The sequence below is a fragment of the Rhinoderma darwinii genome, chromosome 3 (genome assembly GCF_050947455.1).
Source record: "Rhinoderma darwinii isolate aRhiDar2 chromosome 3, aRhiDar2.hap1, whole genome shotgun sequence".
In the NCBI taxonomy this organism is placed as follows: domain Eukaryota; kingdom Metazoa; phylum Chordata; class Amphibia; order Anura; family Rhinodermatidae; genus Rhinoderma; species Rhinoderma darwinii.
Window position 1 is genome coordinate 38,150,414 of NC_134689.1, and position 25,678 is coordinate 38,176,091.

General features: G+C 44.2%; 1 long non-coding RNA gene across 2 annotated transcripts in view; it reads right to left on the reverse strand.

Annotated features, from left to right (window-relative positions):
- The window catches only part of LOC142748908 (uncharacterized), a 104,506-nt gene that overhangs the window by 54,058 nt on the left and 24,770 nt on the right, over positions 1-25,678 (reverse strand). The window contains exon 4 of one of the 2 annotated variants that reach the window (XR_012882335.1): positions 9,540-9,597. The exons of the other annotated variant lie outside the window; for it this stretch is intronic. This is a non-coding gene — a long non-coding RNA (uncharacterized LOC142748908). Of the gene's footprint in view, positions 1-9,539; positions 9,598-25,678 lie in introns of those variants that run through there. 2 annotated transcript variants of the gene reach the window in all.

A 25,678-nucleotide genomic window follows, 5' to 3' on the forward strand; every position in this document is an offset into this window, starting at 1 on the left:
TAACCCCCTGTTTATGGTCGGGGATCTGGTGTGGTTGTCGTCTAGGAACTTGCGTCTCAAGGTTCCGTCCAAGAAGTTTGCTCCCCGGTTTATTGGGCCGTATAAGGTCATTGAGGTCCTCAATCCTGTCTCCTTCCGGCTGTAGTTACCCCCGTCTTTTCGGATACACGACGTGTTTCATGCCTCCCTCCTCAAACGCTGCTCCCCGTCCTTGGCTCCCTCGAGGAGACCTCCTGTTCCCATCCTCACCCCTGAGGGGGTGGAATTCGAGGTGGCCAGGATTGTGGACAGCAAGATGGTCCAAGGCTCCCTCCAGTACCTGGTCCATTGGAGAGGATACAGACCCGAGGAGAGGACTTGGGTACCCGCCCGGGATGTTCACGCTGGGGTATTGGTCAGGAGGTTCCACCTGCGTTTCCCCAGTAAGCCAGGTCCACTTAGAAAGGTTCCGGTGGCCCCTCATAAAAGGGGGGGGGGTACTGTAAAGGATCTGCCAGGCACAGCTTCGGGGTTAACTCCCAGAACTAATCAGTCAGCACCTGAGAATACATCCCTGAGACTGACTCCTGCTTCCACCATTCAGGCTGGCAGGCTTAGGAGTGGGAGAGCCTATCGTAACCTGGCCAGACTCAGCTAGCTCCCGCCCTCGGTCTATTTAAGCCTGCACTTCCTGTCCCTCGGTGCTTGTGATTCTTTCCTTGTGGTTTCCTGGCCCAGCTACAGCTCCTGCTATTTTTGATCCTGCTCCATACATACCCTGGCTTACCGACTACTCTTCTGCTTTTCGTTTTGTACCTCGCACACTCCTGGCTTGACTCGGCTCGTTCACCACTCTGGTTGCTCACGGTGTTGCCGTGGGCAACGGCCCCTTTTCCTTGCTTGTGTTCCTTTGTATGTTTGTCGTGTTTGTCGTGCACTTACTGAGCGCAGGGACCGCCGCCCAGTTGTACCCCGTCGCCTAGGGCGGGTCGTTGCAAGTAGGCAGGGACAGAGTGGCGGGTAGATTAGGGCTCAGTTGTCCGTCTCCCTACCCCCTGCCATTACAGGTACATTGTGTTTGCTAACTGTGTTAGAAGGCTAATGGATGATTAGAAAACACTTGAAAACCCTTGTGCAATTATGTTAGCACCGCTGTAAACAGTTTTGCTGTTTAGAGGAGCTATAAATCTGACCTTCCTTTGAGCTAGTTGAGAATCTGGAGCATTACATTTGTGGGTTCGATTGAACTCTCCAAATGGCTAGAAAAAGAGAGCTTTCATGTGAAACAGTCTATTCTTGTTCTTAGAAATGAAGGCTATTCCATGCGAGAAATTGCCAAGAAACTGAAGATTTCCTACAACGGTGTGTACAACTCCCTTCAGAGGACAGCACAAACAGGCTCTAACCAGAGTAGAAAGAGAAGTGGGAGGCCCCGCTGCACAACTGAGCAACAAGACAAGTACATTAGAGTCTCTAGTTTGAGAAATAGACGCCTCACAGGTCCTCAACTGGCAGCTTCATTACATAGTACCCGCAAAACGCCAGTGTCAACGTCTACAGTAAAGAGGCGACTCAGGGATGCTGGCCTTCAGGGCAGAATGGCAAAGAAAAAGCCATATCTGAGACTGGCTAATAAAAGGAAAAGATTAATATGGGCAAAAGCACACAGACATTGGACAGAGGAAGATTGGAAAAAAAGTGTTATGGATAGACGAATCGAAGTTTGAGGTGTTTGGATCACACAGAAGAACATTTGTGAGACGCAGAACAACTGAAAAGATGCTGGAAGAGTGCCTGACGCCATCTGTCAAGCATGGTGGAGGTAATGTGATGGTCTGGTGTTGCTTTGGTGCTGGTAAAGTGGGAGATTTGTACAAGGTAAAAGGGATTTTGAATAAGGAAGGCTATCACTCCATTTTGCAACGCCATGCCATACCCTGTGGACAGCGCTTGATTGGAGCCAATTTCATCCTACAACAGGACAATGACCCAAAGCACACCTCCAAATTATGCAAGAACTATTTAGGGGAGAAACAGGCAGCTGGTATTCTATCTGTAATGGAGTGGCCAGTGCAGTCACCAGATCTCAACCCCATAGAGCTGTTGTGGGAGCAGCTTGACCGTATGGTACGCAAGATGTTCCCATCAAGCCAATCCAACTTGTGGGAGGGGCTTCTGGAAGCATGGGGTGAAATTTCTCCCATTTACCTCAGCAAATTAACAGCTAGAATGCCAAAGGTCTGCAATGCTGTAATTGCTGCAAATGGAGCATTCTTTGACGAAAGCAAAGTCTGAAGGAGAAAATTATTATTTCAAATAAAAATCATTATTTCTAACCTTGTCAATGTCTTGACTATATTTTCTAGTCTTTTTGCAACTCATTTGATAAATATAAGTGTGAGTTTTCATGGAAAACACAAAATTGTCTGGGTGACCCCACACTTTTGACCGGTAGTGTGTATATATAGCCAAATGCCCATGTCCTAAGTTATATGTGGGCAAGACTATCCAGGAACTGAGGAGAAGAATTTCCAAACATCTCAGTACTATTATTAATAAAGAAGATACTAATATATCATGACATTTTCATAATTTTCATGGGGGCAACACTCGATTACTTCAATTCTGGGGTGTTGCCCAAATTAAACTAGGTCCCAGGGCCGGTAATCTAGATTGGAGACTCTTACAAGAAGAGGCACGGTGGATCCACCGCCTTAGCACTACGACCCCTTTGGGTCTAAATGAGGGTTTTACCTTCACTGTCTTTCATTGATCTGAATACTCTCTGGTGTTTATTTTGGGTTCATTTTCATTTTTGGGAATATACGTTATTGGATAGTCTAGCCCTGTGCCCGTTCAAAATACAAAAATAATATTTGGTATCAAAAAATATATAGAAGTTTTTCTTTCATGTCAGAAATAAGTCAACTGTATGACTTCAGACCACACAAATATGACGGCTCCTTGTCTCTTCCATACACTTTGTACCCCACGTCCATCAAATAAGTTATCATCTAACCTAATGGATTTGTACATCTTGTAGCTCTGAGGACTTTATTCCTGAAATATAAGGGAGACCCTATACACATTCCTTTAAATGAGCAATCTCATATTAAAGATCTGATAGATGCTCACGCGCTGTCCTGTGGTGTTGTTTTTTGTCCGTTGTCTATCTCCTCTCTTTTCTATTTTAGGTCCCATATTGTGCTATCACGCACGATTGGCCCTTACACCTATTCATCAGACTATCTAAATAGTTTGTAACTAAGTCTTTACATATATAGATACGTTCGCAGAGTTTAGACTCTATCCACTCTATTTCCTACTAAAGGGTATCTGCGCATACGCGGACCCTATTTATTTATCTTACCATACTTACCTGTAGTACCTTGCAACTTTTGTGTGCTGTAACACTAAGTCCGATATCTCACAGATGCGCATGCATTGATTTCCTGTTTCTTTATCTGATCTAGTCTAAGTCCTGTTATTGCCCGTTCGCGCAAGCGCAATCTCTATCTATTCTGACACATGTATTTGAGCATGCGCCTACTGCCCACAGGCAATGTACACTATGTTCTCAATTGTTATATGTGCGCCTGCGCACTCTATTCTTAATGATTGGCTAATCTCATGGTCTCCCACCTGTCAATCTATTTTCTTTTGGGGATGGTCCTCATCTACCTCTTCTGATTGGCTGGTTATACTCACACACCTCAGTTGTACGTCATCGGAAGGGTTTACAAGAGGAAGATTTCTCGGCGCGCCGCCATTAGCCCCATTATCCCCTGAGGACGCTACAGCAGTAGCGAAACATGTCGGGGGGGCTCTTCATATTTTAATTCCTGCTGGTTGCCAGACATACTGTGGGACAAACCGAATCAATTGACTGCTAGGATAGCGGTCTTCACATCGATCTATAGGTGTTTCACACCGCTGCATGTGCAGTAATCGCTTACACTTTTGCCTGGCACCAAAGCGGTGATCATTTTAATCGTTATGTGTGGTCTGTCTTTTTGCTACATATAGCACATTAAATAATTTATTTTATTTTACTTCATGGTATTTGGGAAATAGGGTTTGTGCCTATTGGCAATTAGTTGTTATTGTTATATTGTGCCCGCCAACTACCCAGGATCTCTAAAATATTTTTGCTAATCTACAGGGGGTAGCACTATCTACATGGGCACTGTGGAACTATATGGGCACTGCCTACAGGGGACACTGAGGCGCTATCTACGTGGGCACTGTGTGTGACACTATGTGGGCACTAAGTACAGTGGGAACTGTGGCACTATGTGGGCACTATCCACAGTGGGCACTATGTGGGCACTGGCACTATCTACAGTGGGCACTGTGGCACCATGGCACTGTGGCACTATCTACAGAGGTATTGCAGCACTATCTACATGGGCACTGTGGTGTTTTCAGGGGGTTGGGACAAAAGACTCTAACGCATAAAATTCATCCATTTTTTTAACGGCCATAAAAAACGGATGGCAAATGGCAGTTAAAAACAGTCAGACGGTCGGGAAATGTATTCAAATTTTGAGACACACTGATGCAAAACAGCTATGAAAAACTGACAGTTGATCAGTTTTTATCTGCCTATCTGCCTCTTTTTAACATTGTGTGAATATAGCCTTATAACCCTCTTCACTCTCCCCTCACAGCGATCCAGGCGAGATAAGGAGAATAATTGTTACAGAGCTGCAACAGAGTATATATATATATATATATATATATATATATATATATATACACACTACCGTTCAAAAGTTTGGGGTCACCCAGACAATTTCGTGTTTTCCATGAAAACTCACACTTATATTTATCAAATGAGTTACAAAATGACTAGAAAATATAGTCAAGACATTGACAAGGTTAGAAATAATGGTTTTTATTTGAAATAATAATTATCTCCTTCAAACTTTGCTTTCGTCAAAGAATGCTCCATTTGCAGCAATTACAGCATTGCAGACCTTTGGCATTCTAGCTGTTAATTTGCTGAGGTAATCGGGAGAAATTTCACCCCATGCTTCCAGAAGGCCCTCCCACAAGTTAGCTTTGCTTGATGGGCACTTCTTGCGTACCATACGGTCAAGCTGCTCCCACAACAGCTCTATGGGGTTGAGATCTGGTGACTGCACTGGACACTCCATTACAGATAGAATACCAGCTGCCTGCTTCTTCCCTAAATAGTTCTTGCATAATTTGGAGGTGTGCTTTGGGTCATTGTCCTGTTGTAGGATGAAATTGGCTCCAATCAAGTGCTGTCCACAGGGTATGGCATGGCGTTGCAAAATGGAGTGATAGCCTTCCTTATTCAAAATCCCTTTTACCTTGTACAAATCTCCCACTTTACCAGCACCAAAGCAACCCCAGACCATCACATTACCTCCACCATGCTTGACAGATGGCGTCAGGCACTCTTCCAGCATCTTTTCAGTTGTTCTGCGTCTCACAAATGTTCTTCTGTGTGATCCAAACACCTCAAACTTCGATTCGTCTGTCCATAACACTTTTTTCCAATCTTCCTCTGTCCAATGTCTGTGTGCTTTTGCCCGTATTAATCTTTTCCTTTTATTAGCCAGTCTCAGATATGGCTTTTTCTTTGCCACTTTGCCCTGAAGGCCAGCAATCTGGAGTCGCCTCTTTACTGTAGACGTTGACACTGGCGTTTTGCGGGTACTATTTAATGAAGCTGCCAGTTGAGGACCTGTGAGGTGTCTATTTCTCAAACTAGAGACTCTAATGTACTTGTCTTGTTGCTCAGTTGTGTAGCGGGGCCTCCCACTTCTCTTTCTACTCTGGTTAGAGCCTGTTTGTGCTGTCCTCTGAAGGGAGTAGTACACATCGTTGTAGGAAATCTTCAGTTTCTTGGCAATTTCTCGCATGGAATAGCCTTCATTTCTAAGAACAAGAATAGACTGTCGAGTTTCACATGAAAGCTCTCTTTTTCTAGCCATTTTGAGAATTTAATCGAACCCACAAATGTAATGCTCCAGATTCTCAACTAGCTCAAAGGAAGGTCAGTTTTATAGCTCCTCTAAACAGCAAAACTGTTTACAGCGGTGCTAACATAATTGCACAAGGGTTTTCAAGTGTTTTCTAATCATCCATTAGCCTTCTAACACAGTTAGCAAACACAATGTACCATTAGAACACTGGAGTGATGGTTGCTGGAAATGGGTCTCTATACACCTATGTAGATATTGCATTAAAAACCAGACGTTTGCAGCTAGAATAGTCATTTAGCACATTAACAATGTATAGAGTGTATTTCTGATTAATTTAATGTTATCTTCATTGAAAAAAACTGTGCTTTTCTTTCAAAAATAAGGAAATTTCTAAGTGACCCTAAACTTTTGAACAGTATAAAAAATACAAAAAAGTGTTTTCTTTCACATTTTTAGTGATTTGTCTGCTTATAATAAAAATAAAAAAAAATACATGGAATTAATTGAACTAATCTAGAAAATGCAAGCCTCATAAGTCTTGTAAAAAAAATAAAAAATAGTTGTGATATTCAAAGCGGTTGCAAAGATATTATCATTTAAAGAAGTGCATATCAAAAATGGAAAATTTTACCTGGACACAGGGGCATCAATAACCCTTGGTCATGAAAGGGTTAAATATCTCTGCATTTTCCTAACCAACCCTTTTTCCACTTTATACACTAAAAACTTCAAACCCCTCCTTACCTCTCTGCCTCACCAACTACAGAAATACTCGGACACCCCACTTTCATTGGCTGGAAAAATATCCCTTTTTAGGATGATGATCTTGCCCACTATACTATATCTGATACACATTATACCACTTATCATATCAATAAATATTTTGATTCCTTGCAACAATGCATCATAACTATTATCTTGGCCCAGAACCAAGTTCTCAGTGATGGTCCAAAACTGGAAATGGGGAGGGATGGGAGTTGCGGGCCTCAGAATATTTTACCAAGCTGCTTTACTAGACCAAGCAAAATTCTGGAGGCCAGGCTCATCATTTAAATATTATGTTTAGATTGAAAGTAACACAATCTGTGGCCACATACAGGGCCGTACCGTCCATGAGGCGAGATGACCATCTCGCCTCAGGCGGTCGCCTGCTGCCTCTCTGAGGGGGCGGCGGCGCCATTGAAACCAGCTGCCGCCACCCCCTCCTGTGCTATAATTGTACCTGCATCTATAGGACGCAGATACAATTATATGCATAAGCAATGAATGGCGGGGCACGTTCGCGTCGCACATTCACGCCGCTTTTACGGACGCAAGTGGCACGAGGACGTAATCCCGCCGCTTGCATCGTTAAAAGGCGCTGAGTGGCTGGGCATGTCATTCTGCCCCGCCAATCAGCGTCTTTCAACGACGCAAGCGGGCGATGACATCATTGCGCCGCTTGCGTCGTTCAGCCCCAGCAGATCTGCTCAGAAGAGAACAGGCCTGCATTGCAAAATGACGGCGTGGGAACGGGATAAGGTGAGTATGTAAAGTTTATTTTTTTCTGTATGAGGGGCTATATGTGGAGCACTATCTACAGGTAGGGACTATATGTGCGAGGGGCTATATGTGTGAGGGGATATATGTGGAGCTCTATCTACAGGGGACTATATGTTGAGCACTATCTACAGGAGGGCCATATGTGGAGAACTATCTACGGGAGGGGGCTATATGTGGATCCCTGTCTACAGGGGGCCATATGTGGAGCACTATCTACAGGTGGCTATATGTGGAGCACTATCTACAGGTGGCTATATGTGGGCACTATCTACTGGGGGATCTCTGGGCGCTAATATCTACAGGGGGCTCTATGGAGGGCACTATGTATGTGGGGCACTGTCTACAGGGGGCTCTATGTGAGGCATTGTCTGCAGGGGGCTCTATGAAGGGCACTATGTATGTGGGACACTGTCTAAAGGGGGCTCTATGTGGGGCACTATCTGCAGGGGGCTCTATAGGGGCACTATCTACATTGCCTTTTTGTGGGGCACTATCTACATGGGGCACTGTGTGTGTGAGAGTGTGTGTGTGTGTGTGTGTGTGTGTGTGTGTGTGTGTGTGTCTGTGTGTGGGACACAGTGTATGGTGGTGCTATTATAATCAGTTACACAGTCTATCAGGGACACAGTGTATGGTGCTATTATAATCAGGGACACAGTGTATGGTGCTATTATATTTAGGGTGTAGTGCGTGGCACCATGAAAATTGTATCTTGTATTTATAGGTGCATAAATGTTTGAAAAGTGAGAAGCTCAAGAGATCTGAGCGGAAAACTACAGAAATGGGTTGTGGTCGGGAGAAGTCACCATAGAGGTCTGGACCGGATGGAGAAGAAAAGAGAAAAAGAACAACTAAAATCTGACGTCACCTGTGAGTCACTTAATGTAAATGTTTATTCTGCCTCTAATCAACACTGTAGTCACTGCATGATCTGCAGCGAGATGATGGGTGGTATGATTTTTTTGTGGAACAGCAACTCCCAGCATATCCTTACCATTGTTCAGGCCATGCTGGGAGCTGTAGTTTTATACCCTACAAATCTATACGGCAGGGGTTGCACTAAATTAAGCTGTAATTGTGCTGGTGCCTTATATATGTACTTAGTTTGGTTCTGGCACTGTATATATGTACTGATCTTGGTTCTGGTACTGTATATATGTACTGAGCTTTGTTCTGGTGTTGTATTTATGTACGGAGCTTGGTTCTGGTGTTGTATATATGTACTGAGCTTGATTCTGGTGCTGTATATATTTCAGGTCTTGGTTCTGGAGCTGTAATTATATAGGATATATTTATAATAACAAAATTGCAGGGCAGATGGAATTGTTTTCAATGCATTGTATATTTAATTGGAACCTGTCAGGTAATTTTAACGCCTTGAACTGCTACCATGCGGTTTTACATGGCCTGGCAATATTTCCAAACATTCCCTTGTATGTTTTTTTCAGATGCAGGAAAATCTATAAAATCAACTTTTAAACGGTGCACACTATATGCTAATTACTCTTTAAAGGGTCATGGGGCGGTGCCGCTATTCTGAAGAGTCACATAGTCCTGCTTCCAATCCCACTTTTCCATGCTTGATTGACATCTCCCTGGCTGTTATATATCACTACCAATCTCCTCCAACTTTCTCGGATGCACAATTGCCTTGTTTTCCATGGGCACGCACTGCGCAACGATGTGTACTCTTCCCGGTTTCATTGCTGCACCGCACATGCCATCCGCAAGTGTTGGAAGAGGCTGGTAGTTATGTAGCAGCCAGCGGGATGTCAATCAAAATCTGGGGGTCGCCATTTCAATTTTCGCCTCAGGCAGCAGAAAAGCTAGAATCGGCCCTGGCCACATAGAAACCCTACTTGGCATGACACCTACACAGCAGATTTCTTTCCCAGCACTAACTAGTATTAAAGTCATTAAGGCAAATTCCTACAGAGTAGTTGTAGAATGCAGAATGATTATTGCTCACACATTTACTCATATTCTTTTTGGACACCATGATCCCTGATATCGACCTCTCAGACTAAGAATCACAGTGGATAAAGTGTAATTTCAACTTACCGTAAATTCTCTTTCCTTTAGTCCAAAGCAGCAGCTCAAATGCAGATATTCTGTCTCCCTGAAATGATAGGACAGATGGTAACAATCAACAAGTTGATCACTGCCTACATATAGCACCTTCCACCCTAACCCTAGTTTAATGGGAGGGAAAACTGTGCTGCTGCTTTGGACTAAAGGAAAGAGAATTTAGGGTAAGTAGAAATTACACTTTCTTTGACGTCCTACAGCAGCAGAACAAATGGGGATATAGCAATAACCATTTTTAGGGAGGGTTATCCTGCACTGCAGACTGTAGAACCGCTGTGCCGAAGGCCGTCTGTACGGATGTCCAGTCTGTAATGCTTCACAAACGTGTGAGAGGAAGCCCACGAGGCCGTTCTGCAGATCTGATCCAGTAGAACACAACTTCTTTCAGCCCATGAGGTTGACATTGCTCTTGTTGAAAGGGCCTTGATAGGGCCTGGTGCCTGAAGACCAATCTGGTCGTAACAAAGGATAATTACCTCTCTAATCCATCTGGACAGAGACGGTTTTGAAACTTTCTGACCCTTATTTTTCCCTTTGAAGAAAACAAACAGATGTTTTGACCTTCTTATTTGTTCCGTGTGTGCCACATAGATACTTAGGGCTCTCTCTACATCCAATGAGTGGAGTTTTTTTTATTTTAATCGGAGGAGGGATTTGGAAAAAACACTGTTGGTTCATAGTCTGAAATTATGGTACATTGGGAACAAAAGATGGAAGAGTTCTCAAGAGGACTCGGTCCTGGAGGAAGATCAAATAAGGGTCAGAGGCACCCAGGGTCTGGGTTTCACTAACTCGTTTGGCCCCCAAAAAGTAGACCATGAGGAACAAATTATTTAACTCCACTTATTGGAGAGGTTCAAACGGTTACAGTTTTTTAGTACTATACCCAGGTCCCATCTAAGAACTGGATGAGTTATCGTTTGTCTAATTCTTTGGATCGCTTTAACAAATCTCTGAATCAATAGCTGTTGAGAAAGTCTCTCACCCAATGCTACTGATAAGGCTGAAATTTGTACTCGGATAATACTCTGTTTCAGGCCTTTGTCAAATCCGTCTTGTAAAAAATACATAATATTTTGGACTATTGGAGCTGAAGAGATTACTTGGTTAATATGGCACCATAAGGAGAAGGCCCTCTTAATTCTCATGTCTGTTCTGTTGGTATTGGAGCTTCTTGATTGTAGGAGAGTATTTATTACCACCTCCGATAACCCTGAACTGGCTAAAAGGGGGCCAGGTGGAGGCGGACCAGGTGGGGATAGCATCGGCCGTCCTGTGTCACCAGATGTGGAATCCGAGAAAAGCCTCCACCAGATCCCCTTGCTCAGGATCATCAGGCAAGTGAACCAAGCCCTCTTGGGCCAGTATGGGCAGATTATTATTGTTGAGACCTGGTTTGATCTTTTGTAAGACCTTTAGGATCATTGGGATGGGCGGAAATATGTAAGCCAACTGGAATTTACACAGGATGGATAGGGCATCTAAGACCCAAGGCTCGCCCTCCCTGAAGAGGGAGTAAAATCTGATTACTTTTGCATTCCCTCGAGTGGCCATTAGATCCACTTGAGGAAGACCCCACAGATTCACAATCTGAGCAAAGATGTCCCGGTCGAGTGACCATTCTCCCGGGAGGAGCAGATCTCGACTTAGTCTGTCAGCAATGCTATTGCGGCTCCCCTTGATATGCGAAAGCTGTGAGCTGCTCATGATGAAAAAAAAACCTGGTTCCACTTTTATCAGAAGTGCTATGGATCTTGTGCTTCCTTGGCGGTTTATATAGGACACGGTTGTTGCGTTGTCCGATCTAATCTTCACTGCTCTTCCCTGTATGGATGGGTGAAAATGTGTCAAAGATCTCAATACTGCCCTCTTCTCCTGCCCATAGAGCTTCTCTCACCAGAGCCTCGAGACATCTGTAAACAGGAAATATTAAGCCTCAACAAACACCCATGTTATTATTATGCACACAGTGTACAGTCTAAAAATCTTTGCCCAGGATTACGTTGGAACTGGATTTACAAAATATCCAGTGTGACAGAGCGGCTAAAAACTGTCTGGCAGACCTCTTTAAATAGTGCCAGTAAATGAGGGGGTGGGGGAGGCGTGACAAGACGAAAGACACACCTCCCCACCAATGAAATCCCTAGGAGACAATGTCACTGCCTACAGGCAAATTTCCCGAAGGAGTCTGGTAAAGACGTATCCTGACTCTGCACGTACGCCCTGAGAAAAAGCGGGCGCATGCGCAGAGAAGACCTAGGATCATATTCACGTCACCACGATAGATGCCGGAGGAGCACCAAAGGCTTAAGGAAACCATGCACAACTACTCTTTTCTGTGGATTCTGGCAGTAAGTTTACAAACATCTAAAACACATAAGCACTGAAAAAATCATGGGATCCTCAGTACAAGGACAATTAGCAATGGAAATCCCGCCTGTATTGACCCACACAAGCGGGATCCCACCAGGAAGCAAAAATAAATAAATAAAGATGGAAATACTTCTCAGCGTGACTCCACCTGATTCTTCCAGAAAGGACAGAAAAAAAGACAATAGTATTAGGGCGGAAGGTGCTATATGTAGGCAGTGATCAACATGTTATTTGTTACCACCTGTCCTATCATTTCAGGGAGATAGAATCTCCACATTTGTGCTGCCGCTGTAAGGCTGGGTTCACACGACCTATTTTCAGGCGTAAACGAGGCGAACATCTGACCATTCATTTTAATGGGTTTGCCGACGTACTGTGCCGACGACCTGTAATTTTACACGTCACTGTCAAAAGACGGCGCGTAAAATAACAGCGTCATCAAAGAAGTGCAGGACACTTCTTGGGACATAATTTGAGCCGTTTTTCATTGACTTCAATGAAGAACAGCTCCAAATTACGGCCGTAATTGACGCCTCGCAAAACGCGAGTATATGCAATTACGTCTGAAATGCAGGAGCTGTTTTCTCCTGAAAACAGCTCCGTAATTGTCGATATCGTGTGCACATACCCTAAGACGTCAAGGAAAAAAGATTGGTGATTTGTATGAAAATAATTTTTTTGGTCATTTTGCCACCCTTATGGCCAAATTTGATCTACTAAAGTCCGATTTCTATAAAATTTTGAGAATTCGTCTCTCGCTATCTAAAAAAACAACTCAATGATACGTTGGTTTAAAAAAGAAAATCCTGGGGCGTGGCTTGGATGCCGAACAGAGCGGTCGCATCTCCTTGAGCTCCGCTCTGAGATCTCCAGCGACGACCATAGCAACACGGAATACTTACCGGATCATTACCGGAACACCAGCCTGCTATCCTCGGAAGTGAGGCAACATGATGACCCGGATGAAGTCTCTGAAAACGGGACCCAAGCGTCTCACCGACTTTTTCTCCACGAAGGAGAACAAACATGGCGGCGACGCGCCTTCCTCGGCTGAGATCCCGCTTGTTTTCCCCTCCTCGCCTGAAGAAGAGGTGGATGAAGAGAGCTCCAGGATATCGAAGGTGGGTGAGTGCATGCCCTGGGGGACGAAGAAGCAGATTCACCAGCCATAGCTTTCATAGGGAAAGGACGCTCTGCTGAAACATCAGCCATTCCCATACCTAAAATGGCGTCCTCCCCTCGTGCCTCAGGGGGATCTCCCCTCCCCAGCCCTGTAGCTCTCACAGCAGCCCAAAGCCCGGGCACAGAGGATATATTTTCACAACCAGGGGCTATAGAAGACATACCTTCCTCTAATCAAGCTGCCTCAGAAGCCTTTATCAAAAATGTGATATTAGCCCTAAGTGGATCCTTTCAGAGTGATCTTTTAGGATTCTCCACAAAGCTTTCTAACGCCATTGATGGTCTGGGTGAAAGAGTAGACCACGTGGAGGTTAAAATGAGTGAACTCACTAATGCTCATAATGATGTAGTAGACGCTCATGTATCTCTGGAAGAAGAATTGCAAACTCTGAAGCACAAACTGGCAGACTTGGAAGATCGCAATAGGAGAAATAATGTTAAATTTAGAGGAATTCCAGAGTCGGTCCAACCTAGCAACCTTACTGCATATTTGCAGCAACTTATAAAAGAAGTGATACCTTCCTCCAAACCAGAGGATCTTATTATTGATAGAGCTCATAGGCTCCCTAAACCTAAATCTATTCCTAATGATCTGCCAAGGGATGTGATAGCAAGGATCCACTTTTTCCACACTAAAGATTCTCTAATGTCTGCTACCCGACGACTGCATCTTTTACCTGCACCCTATGAGAAAATACATGTTTATGCGGATCTGTCCCAAATGACGTTACAAGCGAGGAGGAAATTTCTACCTATTACGTTGGCCTTGAGAAAGAACGACGTGGGATACAGATGGGGATTTCCTACCAAATTATTGGTGTACAGGAATGGGGTCTTGCACACTATGGCAGATATAGAAGGAGGATCCGCCCTGATTCGCAAATGGGGACTTGCACCTATATCACCTGCTGCGGTCCCTGCTAGGAGGTCCCCATCGAGACTCCCGCAGGAATGGAATGGGAATTCTCGACCCTGATTTCTTTCCGGAGTATTTGTGCTAGAATGGAGATCGAGATGGTGTCCAAGAGACTCTTTCCCCCATTGGTCTCAGGTGACTCTTAGCCAAGTTGTCTGGCGGAGTCATTTTTCACACTAAATAATGTTGTTTTTTCGACAGTTTCTCAGTTTCCCCTTCCCTTCCCTGTCCTCCTCCTTTGAAATTGCTTCTATAAGAATAATGTTATCTGTGTCTAGCATGATGTGGGTATGTATTAGCAAATATCTAATACTGTTTTGGATTAATAGAGGGAAATGTACATGTATTAAGTATGGCGGTTAAATTTATGTAATTGAATGCCAGAGGGCTTAATTCTCCCTTTAAGAGGGCTTCAGTATGGAGAGATGTTTTAGCTTCTAATACCGACATTGTATGCTTACAAGAAACGCATTTCGCCAAGGAGCACAGTCCCAAATTCACCCACCATAGATTTCCGATAACATACACATCTAATGCTGACAAAAAAAAGGCGGGAGTGTTGATAACCTTTAAGGCCACAGTGTCCTTTCATTTACAATCGTCGGTTATTGATGAAAGGGGGAGATTTTTGATCTTGGTGGGTCTGCTCAACAATTGCCAAATCACCATTGCTAGCATATATGCCCCAAACACGTCCCAAATACGCTTCCTCAACAAAACTATGCGTAAAATTCGGAAGGTGATGAAAGGGAAGCTTATAATTTGTGGGGATTTCAACTTAATCCCGAACGCTGAATGGGACTCAACTAATCAGGACAGAAGCTCCCCCCTGACTCTTTCCCCATGGTTACTCAAGGAGGATTTATACGACACGTTTCGTTGCATAAATTCCTCTTCTAGAGAATTCACCTTTTATTCCACAAGACACCGTTCTTTCTCCAGAATAGACTTGTTTTTAGTGGATAGAACTTCTATATCAGGAATTAAAACTTCTGAGATAGGACAAATAACATGGTCAGATCACGCTCCCACATATCTCCTTCTCTCTTTAGGTTCCGCTCCCTCACCGAGATTTGCATGGCGGATAAACAATTTTCTTATTAGTCTTCCAAAGTACAAGGAGAGCATTTCCTCCCAATTGAGGGAATACTTCTTATTGAATGGATCTCCAGACCTAAGTCCATTCACACTATGGAACGCACATAAAGCGGTTATGAGGGGGTTCTTGATACAGCAAGGGGCAAGATATAAAAAACTGAAAATGGCAGCTTTGACATCTCTGCTGGAGGAAATGCGCTCTGTGGAAATGGAACTCCAACAAAATAAGGCATCCGCCCTACATGACAAACTCATGACTCTTAGACGAAATTTGAAGGCCCTCCTCATAGATGAATTAGACCAAAAAATAGCAGCCCTAAGGTTGAATTATTACACTTCCTATAATAAAACTAGTAAACTTATGGCGAGAAGAATGAAACAGCGTCAACTCAAAACTAAAACTACGCATCTAGATTCGTTGGTAGACGGATCGAAAATTATCAACCCCCAAACAATAGCGGACCAATTTAGCGACTATTACTCTAAATTATATAATTTAAGGTCAGATCTCCACACTAGACAACCATTAGATAGGAATATCCAAGACTTTTTTAGACTCGGTTCAGTTACCTTCCTTGTCTCACGAATAACTATCAAGTTTAAATGCCCCTATTTCTCCTTTAGAGATATCCAAAATAATTCATTTATCTAAAGCCAATAAATCCCCTGGCCCAGACGGGTTCTCTAACGAGTACTACAGAGCCTTTGGGCATATTCTGACTCCTCATCTAACTGAAGTCTTCAATAAGGCAATGGTAGAGGGAAGCATGCCACAGGAAATGTTAGAAGCCACGATAGTGACGATCCCTAAACCAGGGAAATCTCCCACAACACCGGCCAATTTTAGACCTATCTCCCTCCTTAACTGTGATACTAAGTTATATGCTAAACTCCTAGCCACCAGATTAATAGACATCCTGCCCACACTAGTACACTCTGATCAAGTTGGATTCACAAAAGGGAGACAAGCCCCTGATGGGACTAGAAGGATAATTAATCTCATAACTAGGGTGGGACAATCTCGGACGCCTTCTCTCCTCCTTACCCTGGATGCAGAGAAGGCGTTCGATAGAATACATTGGGGGTTTGCATTTTCGACCTTGACAAAGTTTGGATTTGTCGGGAACATATTTAAAGCTATACAAGCGCTATATACCAAGCCTACGGCTAAAGTCCTTTCGAATGGGTTCCTATCCACCCCCTTCCATATTACCAATGGCACTAGGCAGGGATGCCCATTATCCCCCTTGCTGTTTACATTGGTTATGGAACCTCTGGCAGAGTCTATACGTTCTAACCTCCTAATTCGCGGTATTCCAGTGGGACTTCGGCAACATAAAATTGGCTTATTTGCGGATGATATTATTTTGACTATTACTGACCCTTTGTCTTCCCTGAGAGAAATCTCACAAATTATTTCTAGGTTTGGATTGGTATCTTACTATAAAGTGAATGCAACTAAATCTCAAATTTTGGGGCTTTTTATTTCCCCAAACCTGAAAAAATCCATAACAACTGAATTCCCATATCAATGGGAAGATTCCTCCATTCCCTATCTGGGAATCCAAATTGGATACCCGTTGACCCGACTTCCCAAAATTAATTTTGTCCCACTCCTAGCTTCTGTACAGAAAGAATTGGATCAAATAGCTTCACACGAACCTTCATGGCTAGGCCGTAATGTGTGTTACAAGATGTTCATATTGCCCAAAATATTATATTACCTGCGAACACTACCAATCCCTATGCCGATCTCATGGCTGTCGAAATTTCAGAAGCAACTCCAGAATTTCCTATGGGGGGGAAAGAAACCTCGAATGGCAGCATCCCTCTTGATGAAAAGGAAACATAGAGGAGGGCTGGGGGTTCCTAATTTAATAGCTTACCACAGCGCATTAATAATTAAACAATCGGAAAAATGGTTTAGTACCCCTACGGGGGTTAGCTGGCCCTCAATTGAAAGCTATTTAATAGGGGGCCGACCTCTTTTAAATGTCCTATTGGTGTATGCCTTGAAACCTGAGCTCCCCCTTCCCAATGTACCTACAGTTAGGGTGGCTGTACAAAGTTGGCTTCACTTTATAACAATGCCCTCCAGACTTCCAGGGAGCAGTAAAATACAGATCCCAATAGGGGTGCTGGAGATATTAATACCCAATCTGGGAATCACGCATTGGCCTCGGACTGGTATCCAATATATTTCTGACCTACTTTCCGGAGCGAATATTAAGTCCTTTGGTGATATACAGGAGCAATTCCAGGTTCCAGATAGGGATATTTATAAATACACTCAGATCAAGTCTTACTGGAATGCTGCACCTCTGACAGAGCTTCAGCTTCCCCCATCGATTAATGCTCTTCTCTCTGGGTCGGGTTGGGGAGTTGAGAACCTTACGGCTAAAATATACGATACCTTGAATGGGGATGTGGAGACCTCCAGGCGAGCACACTTTTTGAATTGGGAGAGGTACTTGGAGAAATCCTTCACTACGGCACAATGGGAAGTGGCAATTAATTGGACTCTGAAATCTTCAGTTTGTATGAATCTCTTGGAAGTCTTCCATAAGGTTCTATTGAGATGGTACTTCACTCCGTCCAAATTAGCTAGGATATACCCTCTTACGTCTAGCTTATGTTGGCGTAGTTGTGGAAACGAAGGGTCGATATATCATATATTCTGGGGTTGTCCGCACCTGACAAACTATTGGACCAACATTTTTAGGTTATTATCAGAAGTTATGGAATTTCCCATTCCTCAAGATCCGGGCCTGGCCATACTGTCTTTGGGGATAGAGAGGATTCCGCCTGTTTTTCGACGCCTAGTGTGCCATGTTCTGCTTACTGCCAAGTTGTTGATAGCCAGGGCCTGGAAGTCTCCAACTCCCCCCACATGTGAAGAGGTAGTGACGAGAGTGTCAACACACTGTGTATACGAACGTATTTTTTACCTTAAACAAAATAGATATGCATCGTACATGGCCTTCTGGAATCCCTGGATAATATATCATAAAGTGGCGGTGGATGTGACACAGATATCTGCAATTCCCCCCCCCCCCCCCCCCCCAAGTCCCCTGATTTCTTCTTCACCCTGTTTTTAGTTCCTAGAAAAGTTAAATGAACAAGATGATGCAATGTAAATGACAATGTTGGTGTACAGATATATGTTTATTACATGCTGTGTCAAATGTTGTCTATTGGTTTCGAAATTTTCAATAAAAATTGAATGTTGAAAAAATAAAAAAAATAAAATCCTATTTCATTTTCAAGCCAAGACACCCTTTATGAAAGGTATGTCTGTCTTTTATGAAGAACTCTCCAACTCTAGTCAAAATACCAAATCTAAGTGTATTACACAATGGGAAACGGACTTCGACAACACCTACGGGGAATCAGGTAATATTACTACATATACCCCATCATTTATTTAAAAAAAATTGCAGGACTGGAGGGTCGCTTTAAAGATTTATACTCAAATACTTATAATGGGATATATAACTAACCCAGTATAAAGTTTGGGGGAGAGTGGGGTGTCAATACTTAATGTAGTGCAATTAGAAGGTGCTGGGCAAATGGGCAGCCTGCCTGATGTAATAGTATGGGTGTAATTAATAGGCTGTAAGCCAACATGGTGCACTACAGGTAACCGTGTGTGAGGGTTTAGCATCAGGAGAGGTTGGTACAGCGGTTTCTTAGTAGCCAGAGACAGGGACACCGTGCATTAAAGTTCATAACAGGGCTTTGCCTGTGTTTTATTCTTGTCAAAGAAAACAGCCTCTTGTACAACAAGGCAAAATACAAAATAAATCCTGCTCGGCTGAGCACTAACTAAACAAGATATTATCTAACTATACCAAGTGCCTTCCTACCAGGCACTGGACACAAAGTAACACAGGTCTTTACTCATATAGAATACAGGCTACTCCAGACTTAGTAGTCTCCGGTCTGAGTCAGGGGTGAGGCTTTCACACACTGTGTCTGCACCTTTTTATATACAGGCTGCAGGTGCAGCTAATTGAGCAGCAGCCTTGTCCTACAACCAGAGATGGACTAGGGATTGGGGAACCCGCCCTGCTCTTCCCCAATCCAACTCCAGGCCCTTTTTCCGGCTTTTCCTTAAGCCGAGATTGGAAAGCTAGAGCTTTCTATTGCAAAAAATACTCATTCCCTGGAGCCTAGGATACATATGACAGGATTCTAGGGGAAATGTACCTTCCCTCAAGGACTTTACCTGTCACTGTCTTACACGTCCCTCAATAACTTTACCTGTCACTGTCTCACATACCCTCTTCCTCTCTTCGAGCCCGTGGGATCGGACACATTTAGCTACAAGGCAGTGTGTCCTAGACAAAGCGTCAGCATTGCCCTGCAGTTTTCCTGCTCTGTATTCCACAGTATATTTGAAGTTCTGCAAAGTAAGAAACCACCGTGTAACTCTTGAATTTCTCTTTTTAGCTTGACACATCCACGTAAGAGGAGAGTGGTCTGTAACCAACCTAAACCGACGACCCAATAAATAATATCTCAGGGACTCAAGTGCCCACTTAATTGCCAAGCACTTCCGTTCAACTATGCTATAGTTTTTTCAGCGGGGTAAGTTTTCTGCTCAAATAGGTTACAGGATGTTCCTCACCACCCACCTCTTGTGACAGAACTGCTCCGAGCCCCACATCAGAAGCATCAGTTTGGACAACAAACTCCTTTTTGAAGTCAGGAGTGACTAAGACTGGTTGGTTACACAGGGCCAGTTTCAACTCTTGAAAGGCGCTTTCAGCCTTCGTGTCCCACTTGACCATGACAGACTTACTTCCCTTGGTAAGATCTGTCAGGGGGCGCTGCTGTGCTGGCAAAGTTTGGAATGAACCTGCGGTAATAATCTACAATTCCTAGAAAAGCTCTGACCTGCTTTTTGGTTGAGGGCTGGGGCCAGTTTTGGATAGCCTCAACTTTGTTGACCGTGGCTTTATCACCCCTCTCCCAATTATGTACCCCAGATACCGTGCTTCCTCCAAGCCTAAGGAACATTTCTTTGGGTTTGCTGTTAACCCCGCGGCTCTGAGGGAGGATTAGTACTGATTGTACTTTTGGTAAGTGGCTTTCCCAGTCATCACTAAAGATTATAATGTCGTCCAGATATGCCGAAGCATACCGACGATGGGGTTTGAGGACTATGTCCATTAACCTTTGAAAAGTCGCTGGAGCCCCATGTAGCCCAAATGGTAAACAATTATATTGAAACAGACCATCCGGGGTGATGAACGCAGTTTTCTCTTTGGCGCCCTCCGTGAGGGGTACTTGCCAATAGCCTTTGGTTAAATCAAGTGTTGAAAAATACCTTGAATGGCCCAGTCTCTCTATTAACTCGTCAACTCTTGGCATTGGGTATGCGTCAAACTTTGACATCTCATTTAACTTGCGGAAGTCGTTACAGAAACGTAATGACCCATCTGGTTTCGGAATCAATACAATGGGACTTGACCACTCACTTTTTGACTCTTCAATAATCCCAAGGTCTAGCATTTTCTTGACCTCCTCCGATATGGCTTGTCTACGAGCTTCAGGGACTCTGTAGGGTTTCAAGTGGACCCGAACCTGAGGCTCGGTCACAATGTCATGTTTTATTATACAAGTCTGTCCTGGCAGTTCTGAAAACACGTCTGTGTTTCTCTGCACAAACTCTTTTGTCTCCTGTTTCTGTGGCTTTGCGAGGGATTCTGACACATACACATCTGGGTTACTATAGGGAGTACTTACTGCCACGAGGGTCTCTCTTTCTTTCCATGGCTTAATTAAGTTTACATGGTATAACTGCACTGTCTTCCTTTTACCTGGTTGGTAAACTTTATAATTTACATCCCCCACCTTTTCAATTATCTCACACGGCCCTTGCCATCTAGCAAGAAATTTGCTTTCTACGGTTGGCACTAAGACCAACACTCGATCACCAGAGTTAAAATTTCTAACTTTAGCAGTTCGGTTATACACCCTGCTCTGAGCATCCTGAGCTTGCTCCAAGTGTTCCTTAACTATCGGCATGACCGCAGCGATTCGGTCTTGCATCAATGTGACATGCTCAATTACACTCGTATAAGGTGTGGACTCTTGCTCCCAGGTTTCCTTGGCTATGTCCAGGAGACCACGGGGTTGTCTGCCGTATACAAGTTAAAAAGGAGAAAACCCTGTGGATGATTGAGGAACTTCACGTACAGCGAACATCAAATAGGGCAGAAGACAGTCCCAATCCTTCCCATCCTTACTAACCACCTTCCTCAACATGCCTTTTAATGTCTTATTGAATCTTTCGACAAGACCATCAGTTTGAGGGTGATATATATAGAGGTACGTAGGTGTTTAATTTTCAGCAGTTTACATAATTCCTTGGTGATTTTGGACATAAAGGGAGTTCCCTGATCGGTAAGGATTTCCTTAGGTAAACCAGTACGGGAAAACATGTAAAACAACTCTCTTGCAATGGCTTTTGAAGAGGAATTTCGCAAAGGGACTGCCTCAGGGTAGCGTGTGGCATAGTCCAACACCACTAGGATATATTGATGTCCTCTAGAGGATTTGACTAAAGGGCCGACCAGATCCATGGCAATTCTTTCAAAAGGGATCCCAATGATAGGCAAAGGCACCAGCGGACTCCTAAAATGTGGCATAGGAGCCGTTATCTGACACTCCGGGGAGGACTCGCAATACCTCTGAACTTCCGTATATACCCCCGGCCAGAATAATCGTTGTAAGATACGCTCTCTGGTCTTTTCGCAACCTAGATGTCCACCCAGCACGTGTTTATGAGCCAGGTCCAACACCGTTCTACGATACGGTTGGGGTATCACCAGCTGTTCAACAACCTCCCCACGTACGTTATCTATCCGATACAGCAAATCCTGGTTAACCGCCATGTGTGGAAACACCTTATCAGCCCCTGGATGTTGAGGCACTCCATTTAATACCTTAGTATTTTCCCTGGCTTTTACCAATGTGGGATCGCTAAGTTGAGCAGTCCCAAAATTGTTACGTGATACATTTAACTCTGGTATATCAGAAATTTCCTCCTGCTCATCTGTTTCACCAGCAAAAACAGCCAGAGGAAATTTATCAGGCTCAGTGGTCACCCCTACTGCTGGCACCTCAGCATCCTCGTTAAAGGGTTCAGGGCTAATCACAGCGCACACATTAATACCATCATTAACATTTACAGTGGAGGTTACATCTTTCTTCCTCCACAAGTCCCAGAACACTGGGAAGTCTCTCCCCAGGATCACACTGTGCATCAGGGACTTGACCACACCCACTTCATGGCAAGCGGTTCCACAGGAAGTCTCTAGAGTGACCAAAGCGGTGGGGTATTCTTTAGTGTCCCCATGAATGCACAGGACCCCTATACTATGTCCTCTGAATGTTGCAGAGTCTATCAGGCTGGCATGCACCAGGGTAACCAGACTCCCAGAATCCAGCAAGGCACTCACAGTACACCCTTCCACTTTTACGACACACATTTGTTGTTCAGTCTCGTAAACCGTCTCAGCAGAACAAACAGGATGTGCAAACAAGGATATTCGCCTTGCTGCATCACACTCCATTGGCTCAGTAGTCATGGGACAATTGGCAGCAATATGCCCAGGTCCATAACACCGCCAGCACTGTATGCGGCCCCGGTCCCCAACTTGAGAGCCTGGTCTGGCCTTCAGTGTCTCTCTGGGATTTCTTCCCTCCGTCTGCTCCCCTTCTGAGCCACCTCCCTTAAAGACATTTCTCACCCCTCTAGTAAATGGAACAGTCTTACCGGGTGCTCCGCACGATTTGCTGTTCCTGGGGTTAGAACATCCAGGCGGTACTTCTTGGAGTAGATCCTGAGTAGCTCTGTACCTTTCAATCAGGTTCACCAGCTGTTCCGCATCTGTAGGATCTCCTTGACCGACCCAACGCTGAACCTTCGGTGGTAAGGAGCGGATGTATTTGTCAAGCACCACTCTCGCCACGATCTGCGCAGGGGTTGATTCCTCTGGCTGTAGCCATTTCCGTGCAAGATGGACAAGATCATACATTTGTGATCGGGCAGGTAGGTGTTCCACAAAAGTCCAGTTGTGCACCTGTCGAGCACGCACATTCATATTAACACCCAGACGGGCAAGGATCTCACCCTTCAGCTTGGAGTAATCCTTGGCATCCTGCTCATTGAGATCAAAGTACGCCTTTTGCGGCTCTCCGGTTAGGAAAGGTGCCACCACTGCTGCCCACTGATCTGAAGATAACTTCTCTCGTTCTGCCACTCGCTCAAACACCATGAGATAGGCCTCAACGTCGTCGGTGGGTGTCATCTTCTGCAGAGATGTCTGTACCGCTGCACGAGTGGTTTGGCGCAAACCATGAGGACCCGCTGACCTCTCCACTGAGGCCTGAATTTGGTCTTGCAAATGGCGATTAATTTGATGCTGTTCTTTTAAGGCTAGTCTGTGGGCTTCACCCAGCAGAATATTGGTTTCAGCCTGTGCACGCATGGCTTCCTCATGCACCATTCGCTGAGTCGTGCTGGCTTCTTGCAAAGCTGTGCTTATCTTCCCCTGGTTGATATTAGCCTGAATCAGCTGTTTAAGTATTTCATCCATTTTAACAGTCTCTTTTTCTAGCCCTGTTGCCGCCTTCACCCAAGACATACACTTCCAAGCACTCTCGGGGAGAAAAAAAATTGTGTTGTTGCCCCAAGCAACGATTTTCCGCTTGGAGTAGCAAAAGTCCTTTTCAATAGGTTTTTCAGGCTTTGCCTGTGTTTTATTCTTGTCAAAGAAAACAGCCTCTTGTACAACAAGGCAAAATACAAAATAAATCCTGCTCGGCTGAGCACTAACTAAACAAGATATTATCTAACTATACCAAGTACCTTCCTACCAGGCACTGGACACAAAGTAACACAGGTCTTTACTCACATAGAATACAGGCTACTCCAGACTTAGTAGTCTCCGGTCTGAGTCAGAGGTGAGACTTTCACACACTGTGTCTGCACCTTTTTATATACAGGCTGCAGGTGCAGCTAATTGAGCAGCAGCCTTGTCCTACAAACAGAGATGGACTAGGGATTGGGGAACCCGCCCTGCTCTTCCCCAATCCAACTCCAGGTCCTTTTTCCGGCTTTTCCTTAAGCCGAGATTGGAAAGCTAGAGCTTTCTATTGCAAAAAATACTCATTCCCTGGAGCCTAGGATACATATGACAGGATTCTAGGGGAAATGTACCTTCCCTCAATGACTTTACCTGTCACTGTCTCACACGTGCGACAGGCACACTTATAGAAGCCTTATCTTTGTACAATGATAATACTAAGCAGCCACCCCCTCATGAATAGGTGTGAGAGCGGCTGTTCAACAGTATTTTGCACCTGAGCAATCTCCCTCTACACAGAATTGTGGCTTGTCTGCATCCTGCTGGGAGCTGGTGCTTGAACCTTCCCTTGCATCAGTACGTATGGCCTTTTTCTGTGATTTTAAGTAAATATCATTCCATGTCCAGTGATTTGATCGAAATTGATTGCGGTGTAGAATGGGTTAAATGGTTGGGATCAGAGTCAATGACAGCCATCCTCCATCAGGTGATCGTTCAGGCACAGCTTCTGTATCCTGCGTGATCAACATGTACATTGAGATGCGGCAAGGGCTTATTGATAATATATAAGGGAACTGCGATTTACAGCACACATTGAATTAAACTTTACTATCCTAACTCAATAAATAACCGCACATTTGTAATGAACTGAAATAGTTAAAAAAATATATTATTTTTTGCTTCCTTTATTGAATTTGCCCTCCCCATATGAAGCTTATATAGCAGAGTAGATGTTCAGAACAAAGCTGTTATATCTGGTTATTGAAAGCCATTAAGTGAAGAGACTTTATTCAGCCTATGCTGGTAAAACCCCTGCTTCATTTAATCTGGCAGTTTACCCACTAAAATAATGTTTAGCTTAATGGAGAGCAAAAGGGGCACTTAATTTAATTACTGCAGAATAGAATAATTCAGACTCTCCACATTACTTATAAAAATGCTGATAATGACTTTCATAAAAAATGAGATTGCATTTATTACAACAGACGACCAGAACATAAAAACCAAATGTTTAGTTTAGGAGATGGCACAGAATAAAAGTTCTTTACTGCTGTGCCAAATGGGGGCGTCTCTCTACCGCATATACTGCAAAAAGAACAAAAAGCATATTGCAGTATATTGTCATTTTTACAGGCTCCTGTAACAGCGCGATCGCTGTTCCTGTCCGTTAGTCCCGGATGTCTGCTGTAATACCCAGCTGACACCCGCAGAGTATGCTGCGGGCTCAGCGCGTGAGCCTGCTGCATACATCACCCCCCCCCCCCCCACATCACGACATACTATTAAATGGCTGTGCACAAAGGAGTTAATGTGCAACGGATGGTGCGGAGTGAAAATTGCAATTTTCCACTGATATGTCATTTTAGTGCACTATATGTTATGCCATATCTGTGGACGTAAACTGCTGTTTGGGCACGCTGTCGGGCTCAGAAGAGAGGGAGCGG